Raw genomic sequence first — 13,113 nt, forward strand, 5'->3', positions numbered from 1 at the left:
GCATACAGTCTACATTCATCATTTGTGGATTCTGTATTTGCAAATTTGCCTACTTGCTAACATCAAAATTACTACTCTCAGTGCTTTTGTGTCATTTATCAACATGCACCAAGCAACAAAAACTCGAGCCACCAATGAGCATGTTCCTAGTTGAGGTCAGTTGAGAGAAAGCTCTACCTTCTTGATTCACTGCACACTGTAGACAAGTGCCATGTTTTGTTGTCTCTGTATTAATAGTACCGTGTTTTCACATTTTCGTATTTTTTTGTTGATTTCACTCTCTGGTCCTCAAGCATTGCGATGAAGTGCTGTCTGGTGTTCCTAAGTGCAAGAAGGTGGTGCTGTGCCTTAAGAAGAAAATGCCTGTGTTAGACAAGCTTCACTCAATCATGAGTTACAGTGCTGTTGACTGTGAGTTCAATGTTAATGCATCAACAGTATATATTAAATCAGTATTTTTGAGCAGATTTTGGGCTCCAAAACCACGGCATATGGTGACTGCAGCCATGAAATTAAAAAATGTGTCTTGGAAGGAAAGCTATGACAACCCTAGACAGAGTATTAAAAGGCAGAGACATCACTTTGCTGACAAAGGTCTGTCTAGTCAAAGCTATGGTTTTTCCAGTAGTCATGTATGGATGTGAGAGTTGGACCATAAAGAAGGTTGAACACCAAACAATTGATGCTTTCAAATCCTGATAAGACTCTTGAGAGTTCATTGGACCATAAGGAGATTGAAACAGTCAATCCTAAAGGAAACCAACCCTGAATATTCATTGGAAAGACTAATGCTGAAGCAGAAGCTCCAATACTTTGGCCATCAATACGAAGAGCCAACTCATTGGAAAAGACCCTGAAGCTGGGAAAGATTCAAGGCAAAAGGAGAAGGAGGAGGCCTAGGATGAGATGGTTAGATAGCTTCACCAACTCAATGGACATGAATTTGAGCAAACTATGGGAGTGAAGGATGAAAATGTTATCACCAGAAGCTCACAGGAGCCTAATCTTGAATTTTTCCTAGGAGCAATGGTTCAATATTTGTTAGGTCAATGTTTGTGGTGATTTCATAGAACACAGTCACTGGGAATAACAAAAATCAACTACATATAAATTTATCAGATTCACACAACTTTTTGAGTGATATGATAAAGGTATGAATGCAATACTATGAAAGCCCACAAGAATGAACATTTGACTTGGCCCTGGAGAGTTGAAGGAAGCTTTTCAGATGGGTTGTTTTTGGACCAGGATGTTTAAAATGAATAGAAACTCAATAAATGGAGCAGGCTGGAAGGTCATTTAAGGGAGAGAACCATGTGCAAAGAAGGGGAGCCTGACACGCTGTGAATTAAAACATGATGATTTCGGCCGTCTTAAGTCATAGGCTCCAATTCAGCCACAGGCAATGATTTTCAGCCATTACCAAGTTTCTGTACATAGTTTGGGCTGTGATTTTTCTTTTTTTTTTTTCTACAACAAGGAAGTGTGCAGCGTGTCAGCTGTGAAAATTGGCTCAATATTCATAATCAAATCTATTACGCTCCCTCTGAAGCCAGGGCCATGTTTCCGTAGAAACACTCAGTTACATAAAAGAAGCCTGGCCTGTAATGGGCAAGAAACCCCACCACCCTTGGAAGCCATCATCGTCATACTAGAGGGAAGGAGCGATATAATTCCTGAGGAACTAAGTGAAGTGGGAGGGCAAAATAAAGATTTCTCCCTGTGAAGTAGTAGGCAGAGAGCGCTGCAGGGGTTCAGCCTCCATTCCAAGTTCTAATCTATGAATCAATGCACCAAACACCAAGTCTGAAATGAGCACCTACTGAATGCCCAGTTAGTCAACGCACTAGGAGGAAAAGCACACATACACACACAAAACTATTCTTTCTTTCACAGTTTCAGAGCTGACATCAGCTCTCCCATCTATCTGCTGAGATAAGTTTTATTATTCTAATTTTAGAGATGAGAAAACTGAAATTCCAAAGGATTAAGTAACATAGGTTCGTACAGCCAGTGAATGACAGAATCAGAATGTATGTTCAGCTTTGACTCCAAATAAAGTGAAGGTTTTCTCTGTGTCTCAGATAAGATCCTTGTCCTCAAGAAACTTGCATATGTGATGAAGCAAAGAGGGAGTGGATCAGATTGTCAACTTCACAGAAGTTTAGAAGAAAGAAGTGTGAGCCTATAGTTCACCATTGTCCTGAAGGCATCATTAGCCTTGGAACCAGTGGTCTTTGACAGCTGGAGATGGGGCAGTAAGTCGTTGGAGGTGTGTATATGTTTATACACACAATCAAAGGATCAGAGCAGAAATGTCTTTGGAAGCACCAACGGGAGCTATGCTGAGAAGTGAAGTGAAGTGAAATTCGCTCAGTCCTGTCCAACTCTTAACGACCCCATGGACTTAGTCCATGGAATTCTTCAGGCCAGAATACTGGAGCAGGTAGCCTTTCCCTTCTCCAGGGGATCTTCCTGACCCAGGAATCAAACCAGGGTCTCCTGTGTTGCAGGCAGATTTTTTACCAACTGAGCTATGAGGGAAGCCCATGCTGAGAAGGGAAAATCTTATGTGTCCAGGGATTTAGAAGGAATGTTCCACCTGCCCTAGGATGAATCTCAGTGGATGGAGAGGAGCCCTGGGTGGGATCAGCTCTTGTTGCTTTGTCTCCACAGGGGATCACTTGTACCCATCACTTTCAACCTTATTGCTCGCTTAACAATATTATTGGAGACCAGTTTGTGCCAAGTATTGCTCTCAGCACTGGGGATGCTTCAGAGAATGTGTTTCCAAATGTCAGAGAGTAGAACTGGTCCACGGAGGGCAATGCAGAGCCCCTGGATGATGATGGCACTTCTCTCCTGGTCTTTCTCATCACTGTCTCCTTTTCTTCCTCCAAACTGCAGTCTCCTTATTTGAGGTTCCAGTCAAGGCTGCCCAGCCCATGGGAGTTCCCAGAATCAAGTGTAGCCTTCTCAGGTTGATTTTCAGGGTCTCCATTCTCAGCCACACTTTCTCCAGCCCCTGACATTGCAACCACACCAGACCTCTTTGTCCCTCTACCTGGAGGGACCTTATTTCCCTCTACCTTGACCTCATTTCCTGCCTCCTGAAGTCTAGTCATCCTTCAAGGTTCAGCTTAAAAGAATCTGAACCCAATTTTCCCCAATCACAATGAACTCCTTGTCCTGAGCCCACATGAAAATACGTGTTTTAGCCTATTTTCTCTTCTGCCTTGTCATAAACTGGGCTGGCAATCAGTCTGTCTACTTCTCAGGCCAGGGGCGTGTGTTATGTCACCATCATTTGGTTTAGCACAGTGCCTGGCCCTTTGTTAAAGCTCAAGGTATCTCTTTAAAAAAATACATACATGACAAGGATGTCCTTAAAATTAGAACAGTCTGGTTTAAATTTAATTTAATTAAGGTTCATTTTAGAAAATGTATATTTTGAAGAAAGACCACTGAAATTTCATCTCAACCTACCTGCCCCCTCACTGACAGCTTAATTTCACTGTAATCTTTATTATAGTAAACTCTAAACTTGTTATTAGTATTACTGACAAAGTTGAAAGACCATTTCATCCGATTATTGTGTCTTAGGAAACACATAATTATTAAATTCCACACTAATAATTAGAAACCCTATTATTTCACAATGGGCTAGGCAACACCACGCAGGTAGCCCTCAATTACTGAAACAGAAGCCCTCTTTAAGTGTGTGGAAGTGAAATTTCATACATCAAATAGTCTCTTCTCACCAACTTCAGCTGTGTTATTAGAGACAGACGAGTGTAAAGTAAGGAGTCCTCCCGTGGTCTGAAATGACGATGTCGCATGGGGTGAATGGTGTCTGTGGCTGGCTTGTCCTTGCCCTCCTCAGACCCTGACCAGGTTCACGGTGGATTGAATAAGTCAGAAACTTTGCTGTGTATATGTACAGGGGTGGAGCAAGAAGGATTTTCCAGTAGAGCCGCCCAAAGATAATACAGGTCTTTGCAGGGATTGACAACATGGTCTGGTTCAAGTACAGGCAACTTGACTGGCAAAAATAAAAAATGGAGACCTGTGCATTCTGATCCTAAGGTCCCCTACCAATAGGAAGACTATTTCATTCTAACTAGACTGTGCCTTCCTGGCCCCTGTCTGAATTCTTGCCAAAACTCAGAGCAGGAGCTCCCTCAAGAAGAAGAACTTGACCGAGGTCTCCTGAAGCTTTCTAACTCCAGAACCAGGACGGCCTGATGCGCCCAAACCACACATTCCTGGAGCAACTGCTGCAGCCCCCAGCACGTTCGCGGCCTGACCCCTTGTAGGGGTTTAATAAAGTTTCACCGATGCTCTGGCTGATTGACTGGGAAAGGAAGCAGGAGAGGCCTGTGCCTGCAGGAGGGCCCCCCCAACAGGAGCTCTGACTCACAACCTGTTTGGCAACGAGCAGCCCTCTTTGGTTTCCTGAATCTCTCTCTCTTAATGGCAGATGTTTTAAAACAATGATCGTGACAATGACACTGTAATCCCCTACTTTCCCTTGCATCATAGGGTTTTTTCAAGTGTTTTTGCAGACTTGCTCTGAAGGGTAATAACATTTTTTGGACTAAGCATTTGCAAAGACTTTTGAGGGTCCCTTCAGATAAGGGCAGCCCCCAGGGCTGGGAATCTGTTAATAGTCCGTGCCGGGAGGGGCAGGGAGGAGAACTGGATTCAAAATCGAGGGTAATTTGGAAGGGGGTGGTTGAGGCTGGGATGGTCCGGCTGGGTGCATGGGCGCACATTTGGAAGTGCGGCTAGAGATTAATCAAAAGACCGGTCCCCCGTCCTTTTTCTTTTTAGAGAAATAGTTGGTATGGTGGAATTCCGCGTGTAGAAGTAGCAGGGGCAGATGCAGACTTCCCCTTTGAGGGCAAAGCCAGAGGCCAAGGCCGAAAAAAAGAGCAGGAATGACCGCGTGTGGAGGTGGTCAGCACTATGGGTCTGGGAAGGGAACCCGGCCGGATGACGGCGGGGGTGGGGCTCCCTGGGGGCCGGGGCGGGGCGGCCGCAGCGGGCGGGGCTGGGGGCGGGGCTGGGGCGGGGCTCGGGGCCGGCTCGCAGGCTGCGGCGGCCGCGGGAGAGGCGTCCACAGCGGCGGCGGCTGGGGCAGAGGCGGACGGGCGGCGGAGCAGGGCGGCGGCGACTCGGGGTGAGCGCGGTGCGGGCGCGGCGGGGTTCGCGGCCGGGGGCCTGCAGGGACGCGGACTCCGGAGGCGCCCGGAGAACCCTGCCATCCTTCCCCAGCTCCCGACGCAGCCTTCGGGGAAGGGCGGGCGGGAGGGCGAGCCGAGGACCCAGTTCTTTTACCACGTCTCCGGCGATCGCCGTCCAGATGTCCGGTTGGAGCCCTTTTGCCCTTCTGCGGAGCACAGCCTCGTGATTGTGCCCCGGATCATCTCTCTCGTCGCTCAACCGCTCAACATCTTTCCCCTTCAACCCCAGCGCCAGGTAGCTTGGGCTCCAAAGCCAATTCTTCCAGAAGACCCCCAACTCTGCTTCCCCGTTCCCACCACCAGAGACCCGGCTCCCCACCACTCCCTACCGCCCCCAGAGGCAGGGACGACCCCCGCTCCCTGGGGCCTGCACACCTGGACGTTTTTGCTGCCACCTGCCAGGGAGATTATTTGCCAGCCAGACGGCCCGCAGCTGTGCGGGGACCCAGACCGCCTTGCCATCACCCTCCCCCTCCCCCGCTTAGAATCCCAGTCTGAAGAAAGGGACTTCACCGGATCCTTAGCTTTGGGAACAATTTGACCCACTTCCCAAAAGACTGGTCCCAAGCCAGCCAGGCTGTTTGGTGGCAACACCTGTCGTGCCTGCCAGCCGAAGGACTGAAGAGCCTCTGTTATACCGGGCCAGAGGGTCCCTGCGTCCTTCTCCAGGCTCCCCTGATTTTGTGACCAGCGTTCCCAGAGACTGGGGCCACGAGCTTTTGTCATTTGCCGACCCCACCCCGCGTTCTCCAGAATTCCCCTCCCCTGTAGGGTCCAGGACTGATGGGCAACAGTACTGACCCTGGCCTCTCCTCCCTTGCCCCTGTTTCCCCCTCCGCTCCCCCCAGGGAACCCAGGGCAGAGTCCTGGAGCCTGTATGCAGGGCCTTGATCTCCCTACCAGCCCTTTGGCCCTCCTTCCCTTCCCTGTTAGAAACTTTCCCCTTCTCTCCAGTCACCATCACTCTGGTCGGGCCCGGGGCCATCTGCACAGCGCCGTGTCCCCAGGGCACTGAAAGCTGGGCTGGGACCGTGGGCTGGGACGTGTGCTGGGCCAGTGTAAGGAGGGTGGCTGACAGCCAGGTCAGGCTGGGCATCTGGGCCCGAGTGTTGGTGCGGGGGGTGGGGACGGGCAAGGTTTAGGGTGGGCCATTGGCTTTCCCTGAGCACTGAAGGAGGTCCAAGAGCTTGCTTTGCTGTAGAGAGAGAAGGCAGAACAGGGGCTGTTTTTCCTGCGTGCTTCTGACTGTCTTGTGTTGCTATGGTGACAGTTTTGCCTCTCTTCCTTCTTCTGACTCTTCTGGGAGCTGGTTTTTATTGGTCTGTTGTCCTGTCTTTTATGGCTCTAATTTCTCCTTTCTATTTGCTCTGAAATAAACAGTCGTAAACCTGGGCCCCAGGCCGGGGGACTGGCAAAATCTCACCTCCTCCTGGCCCCCAGGCTCCAGTGAGGGGAGGGTAGAGGAGAGAGGTAGAGACAGACCTGGCCACACCATCTCCTGCCCCCAGCTCTGGGATGGGGGCTGTGGCATCACAGCCTGGGGCTCACAGTGGATAGCACCAGGGCCCCAGTGCTAATAATAGACCCAGGTGTGATGCAGAAGCCCGGGATATTATTTCCTTTCATCTTCAAGGCAGTTCTGTGGTGTAGGGTCCGTCTCCACCTTGGAGATGCCAAGACTAAGCTCAGAGTGAGCTATTTCCCTCAGGTCACTCTGCTTTCAGCACATAGTGGGCACTGAGCTTTTGTTGAATGGATGGAAAAGTGATGGAGCTGGTGGGCAAACACCCAGCTCACTCCCTGGCCACCCCACAGGCTTCCAGGTACTGGTCCCAGGAGAGGGATAACAGAGCTCCCTAAACCTTCATGCTGGGAGACTCGAGTGGGAAGGGTGTTCCCTAGTTTCTCCGGTAGACCCCTCCAGAGGCCCCTGCCAGAGAGCTACCTGTAAGGTCCTTTGTGTACCCTTGACTCTTCAGGTTGGGGGAGCTGAAGTTGGGAGGAGAGTCAAGCCACTTGGGACTTCCTGTTTTTACTTAGCACCCAGAAGCATTCGGTTTGCTTTTACTCTCAGAGCCGGGTGAGTCGGGGACACGGAGAGCTCAGGAGATCTTCCCAAGCCAACCCTGGGCGAGGAGTTCAGAGCTGTCCAGGCCATGGGTCACCAACTGTCAGCTGTCAGTGACACACTCCCAGAGAAGCTGTTCCCCCCTTTTATTTTTCCCTTCACCACACACTCTTTTCTTCCCCACCCTGCCCCCCCACCCTTTACTTTGCGGGTGTTCTTGGCCTGTTAGTAATGAGCTGGAAAAGCGTCATGGTGGCAGGAAAAAAACAGGGAGTCAGCAGCCCATTGTCAAATTCCAGCCCTGGGGCAGTCACTCATGTGGACCTCAGTTTTAACCTTTAAAATGGGGTTGATAGCATCTCTCCTCCTGGCCACAGTTGGCTTGTTTTTGTAGCTGGAATGCAGTAGCTTACAGGGAGTACATTTTTTTGCAAAATTGAAAGCCTGGGGAGCCCATCATGTCCTCTTCCTGTTGGGAGGTCTCCATGTTAAAGACACCCCCAAACCACTGCTCAGAGATGAAGAATTGATTTAAGAATAATTAATCTGTGAAAGCTTAGGATCAGAGGCATTCTCCAGTCTGCAGGTCCAGACTTGATGCTGGATCAGTCTGTTTCTTTAGTTATGCACCTTCTGTTAACTGAGCATATACTCTGTACCAAATATAGTTTGGGGAACTGGGGATTTTAAAAAGTGAACACTATTTCTGTTTTCAAAGAATGTAGTCTGAGGGTAAAGACAGACGTGAAAGGAGAGCCTTGCAATCCGTAGGAGAGGTGGGTGATCAAGGAAAAGGTAGGGTGATGGGGACCCAGAAATGGTGACTTGACTCGGCCCCCATGTTAGGGTGAATCATTCATCCTGTGCTTTGTGACTGAAACACAATTCTCTTGCCTCTGCCCACGTGGCAAGCCCTCGGTCCAGCCCTCCCAGCCAGAGGGGATGGTTGCTGAGCCCCTCATTCAGCTCTGTGAGCAGTGTCAGGTTTGTGGCAGGGGCCAGTCCTGCCTTCCTTCCTGGCTTTTGACTCATCCACTCACCGTAGCCTCTGGCTCCGAGTTCATCTTGGTCAAATCCTTTCTCCAAGGCTGCAGGAATTACCTGCCAAGGCAGCATGGTGACTGGAAAGAAAGTGGACTTTTGGAGTCACTCATAAATTCAAACTCTCCTACTGCTGTGTCCTAGGGGTGGGCTCCTGGAAGAGCATCTGACCTCCCTGAGCCTTGGCTGTTGCACCTGTAAAATGGTAATAATGAGACTTGCCTTCTAGGAAGTGAATGATCTTATGCATTTATAGGGTCTGGCCTGGTGCCCACCTCACACTTGCTGTTATTTAGTTATATTGATTAGAAAGGAGTTCTCAGTTACTGGCCCTCTGGGTCCTTTTAGAGCCACGGTGGGGAGCTTTTTGATCTAATTCTGGCCTTCAGAGATTCATTATTGGGGAAAGTTAAAAATCACCCACACTCCTGTTCTAAGCACTGCTGGTTAATCTTTGAGTTCTCTCTCACCAGATAAACTATGCTGAGCAACGTGGTGTTTGATGTCCTCAAAAGGGAACAAATTTGAAACGGCAACAAACACCCTGGGTTTAAGAAACGTGTCACTATGAGAATACTTTGATGTAGTTCCACTGTTTCTTTTTGGTGTCAAGTTCCAAAAAAAAAAAAATCATTGCCATTGAGGAGATTACTGCATATGTTTTCTTCTACAAGTTTTATGATTTTAGGTCTTACATTCAGTCTATTTTTTGAGTTACTTTTTGTGTGCAGTGTAAGATAGTGGTCCAGTTTGGTTCTTTTACATGTGGCTGTCGTTTTCCCAACACGATTTATTGAAGAGACTGTCCTCTCTCCATTGTATACCCTGGCTCTTCTGTCAGACAACACTTTGAAATGAGTGCTTCACATTTTTATTCTGGGCCTGTTTAGTTTCCTTTTATTTTCTTAAGTTACACTACCTATGGAAATACATTTTCTCAAATCATCACTGCAACTCTGTGATATTAGTATTTTTTGTGCCCTTTGGACAGTGAAGGAAATTGGCAAAGGTCTCTGGTGCAGAGTCCAGCAACTAGTAAGTGGCAGGGCCAGAATTTAAAACTGGGTCCTACTTGCTCTTCGTGCCAAGGTACACAGCACTGTCATCTCCTTGGCTGGTGTGTCAGTGACCTAAAATAATTGTGTTTGGAGCATGGGAGCAGATTTTAACAGGGGTGGGACCGGTCAGGACTGTAACTCAGACCCAGGCTCATAGTAAGTATTTAGAGACTTTATTGGGGTTTTGCTGTCATCACAGCATTATCAAGGTTTTTGGCAGTTGGCTGAGGTGTCATTCCTAGAAGTGGTGAAGAGGAGAGGAGTTTGGCATGTGCAAGTTCAGAGAAAATTTTGATGATGCTTGAAATAGCTTTCTTTGCCTAAGAGTGGGTTACCGGTTTGTCATTGACATAAATTGAACTGATTTTCGGACTGAACGTATGAATGGAAAGTATGACAGGTGCATCCCAGGGATAGGGGGACAGAAGCAAGAAGGTCAGAAAACCTGGTCAGCGGCCCAACAAATACAGGGGTGGTTGGGATTCAGTCTATTGGTATAACTCATGGCTGGGAGATGGAGGTAGGAAAGTGATTACAGAATGGCCCCCTCCTGGCATTTCTTTCCTGGGTGATTTAGAAATTGAATTTCTTTGGCCCAAGGACCCCATTGTTCTGAAAACGGTGCCATGTTTGCCGGCAACATGCTTCCTGGTCCAGCTTAACTCTGCTGACAGATCCGTTTCTATTTGCAATTATCTCAAGGCCTGAGTCTGGTGTCTGCTTGTTTAATGACTTCACTTTCTAATAAAAATTCTATGTGGCATAGATAATTAGATCTTTAAAATGAAACTGGGGAAATGGGATGCCCCCGAAGAGTTGAATTGCAGTTTTATGATGGATCAAGCGTAAAAAATGGGATCATTCACTCATTCACTTAGCAAATGTGTATGAGACTGGTTCTTGCCCGGTGCTCTGCTAGACAGAACACAAGGATCAGGATGGTTTTGCCGCTGCCCGCAGGTAGTGCTCACTCCAGGACAGGCAGGGGAGGAAACACACACCTGAGATGGAGCTTGGAGAATGTCATAAAGAAAAGCAGTGCAAGGGGGTGGGGAGTGGGGAAGTGTCATTGTTTCAACTCTTATTGCAAAACAGTCCATTTTGCTCCCCATGGGTGTTGTCTGCAGTACACCTCTATCACACCTGACACTGCAGGGAGAAGAAGCCTGGAAGAGAAAAGTTAAAGCCTGGATGGTGAACGACTCAGCTCTATTCCTAGCTTCCTGCATTGGGAAGGAGGAGTGGTTCTCTGTAGGAGACCGCCCCCCGCCCCTGGCCCATAGCTACAGTTTCCGGCTTCCCAGGTGGCTCAGTGGTAAAGAACCCGCCTGCCAATGCAGAAGCCACAGGAGATGTGGGTTCGATCCCTGGGTCAGGAAGATCCCCTGGAGAAGGAAATGGCAAACCACTCCAGTATTCTTGCCTGGAGAATCCCATGGTCGGAGGAGCCTGGCAGACTCAGGCTGCAGTCCTTGGGGTCTCAGAGAGTCAGACACGACGGAGTGATTGTGCAGGTGGGCACACAGCCATAGTTTCAGTTACCCATTCTCAACCTCAGTCTGAAAATAGTAAATGGAAAATTCCAAAACTAAGCAATTCATAAATTTTATGTTGGGCACCATTCTGAGGAGTGTGATGAAATCTAGCACTTTCCGGCTCAGTCCTACCTGCAATGTGAATCATCCCTTTGTCCAACATATTCCTCCTATTAATCACTTAGTACCCATCTCAGTTATCGGATAGACTCTGGTGGTATCGCATTACTGTTGTTCAAGAAAGTCTTATTTTACTTAATAATGGAACTAATGTGCAAGAGTAGTGATGCTGGAAATTTGGATGGGCCAAAAAAGGAAATTGTAAAGTGTTTCCTTTCAGTGAAAAGGTGAAAATTCTCAACTTAATAAAGAAAGAAAAAAAAAATCTTTGCTGAGGTTGATAAGATCTAGAGTAAGAAATTCATGCTAGTTTTGCTGTCACACCTCAAACTGCAAAAGTCACAGCTACATGAAGAGTGTTTAGTTAAGATGGAAAAGGCATTGAATCTGTACAATAAGGTACTTTCATCAGAGAGAGGCCACATTTCCATAACTTTTATTACATCAGATTGTTATAATGGATCTGCTTTTTTATTAGTCATTGGTGTTCATCCCTGACTGTGACCAATTTATAAACTTTATCATTGGCACATGTGTATCGGAAAAATCATGGTATATATAGCGTTCAGTACTATTTGTGGTTTCCACTGGCAGGCTTGGAACAGATGGATCCCCTGAGGATAAAGGAGACTCTCCACTGTACTTTCTGTTGGTAAAACAAGAAGGCTTATTTGGTGACTTAGAAGGGAGCTTCCACATCTAGCCGATGATTTGAGCTTCTGTCCCAAAGTGATAGGTGAAAAAGCAAAGCCTGGCAGCCTTAGTCAGCAAGGTTTCAAAAACAGAGCTGGAGTGGAAAGAACCCTGGGTGTTTTCAAAGAACACAGAAATCTTGCTGTCCTTCGTAGAAAGGGGGCCAAGTCTGATTGAACATCCTGATACATAGTTGAAGGTCAAGGCTGATGACAAAAGGGAGACACAGAAGGGCCCCAGGAGGTCAGTAGAGGTGGGAAGGACCCTTACCAGCTCACTCCCACGTTCCAGAGTGTCCACCAACTGGAACGTGGAGGGTTGACCTCCACATTGTGACCACATTGAATGTGGTCTGTCCTCCATATTCCAGTCAGTAGAGGATGCTTTGGTTCCTGCAGAATGCTCTCTGTTTTAAGTTAATAACCATTTTAAAATCATTTAGTCTGATGATTTCTGGATTTTGGAATGCATTAAAATGCATAATCGCTGTGGGACCTCAGAAACAGTGACAAGCACACAACTGCCTCAACACACCATCAAACTCTCTCATCCCCAGTGTCATCCAAACTCAGGATCTTCCAGTTGCAGTGATGAGGCCAAATCCCCTGCTTCTGGAGTAAAGAAGCAGAGAAGACCCACTCAGAGCTGCCTGGGCTTTGGCAAGTTATTCCATCTTTCTTGAGTCTCGTGTTTCCCCAGTAAAACACAGGCAGCAGCAGTACCTTCTGAATAATGAGCATTTAATATCCATTTTTTTAGAGGACTTCCCTGGTGGCTCAAATGGTAAGAATCTGCCTGCAATGCAGGAGACCTGAGTTCAATCTCTGAATTGGGAAGATCTCCTGGAGAAGGGAATGGCAACCCACTCCAGTATTCTTGCCTGGAGAAGCCCATGGACAGAAGATCCTGGTGGGCTGTGGTCCATGGGATCACAAAGAGCAACGGTCCATGGGGTCGCATGACTGAATGACTGACACTTCCACAAAGAGCTTTAGAAGCAGATATACCCATTCTATGGATGGGAAAACTGAGGTCCACAGGTGTTAGGAAACTTGCATAATGTCACATCATTCATTAGGAAGATTGCATAGCTGGTACCTGAAACCGTGTCTGTGTGCTTTCAAAGTGTGGTCTGTCTTTACCTTCCACCCTAGAAATGAGATGATGCCAACACTTTGAGGTCCAGAGAGGTGAGATGGGCACATGGACATTACCTGGGAGCATCCCAGGGCTGCAGCATGAGTGCGTCTGAAGTCCACAGACCTGGGTGGAATCCTCCTTTTCCCTTGGGCCGATCCCTTAAGCTTATTGAGTTTTCCAAGTTTTGAACTGAAGTTAATAATATTTGTGGC

General features: G+C 47.7%; 1 protein-coding gene across 2 annotated transcripts in view; it reads left to right on the forward strand.

Annotated features, from left to right (window-relative positions):
- The first annotated feature begins 5,098 nt into the window (after positions 1-5,098).
- Positions 5,099-13,113, forward strand: part of CYRIA (CYFIP related Rac1 interactor A) — a 102,459-nt gene continuing 94,444 nt past the window's right edge. For both annotated transcript variants that reach the window (XM_061433265.1, XM_061433263.1), the window contains exon 1: positions 5,099-5,182. The gene's annotated coding sequence lies outside the window, so the exon portion shown is untranslated. The remainder of the gene's footprint in view (positions 5,183-13,113) is intronic.

The sequence above is a fragment of the Bos javanicus genome, chromosome 11 (assembly GCF_032452875.1).
Source record: "Bos javanicus breed banteng chromosome 11, ARS-OSU_banteng_1.0, whole genome shotgun sequence".
Lineage (NCBI taxonomy): Eukaryota > Metazoa > Chordata > Mammalia > Artiodactyla > Bovidae > Bos > Bos javanicus.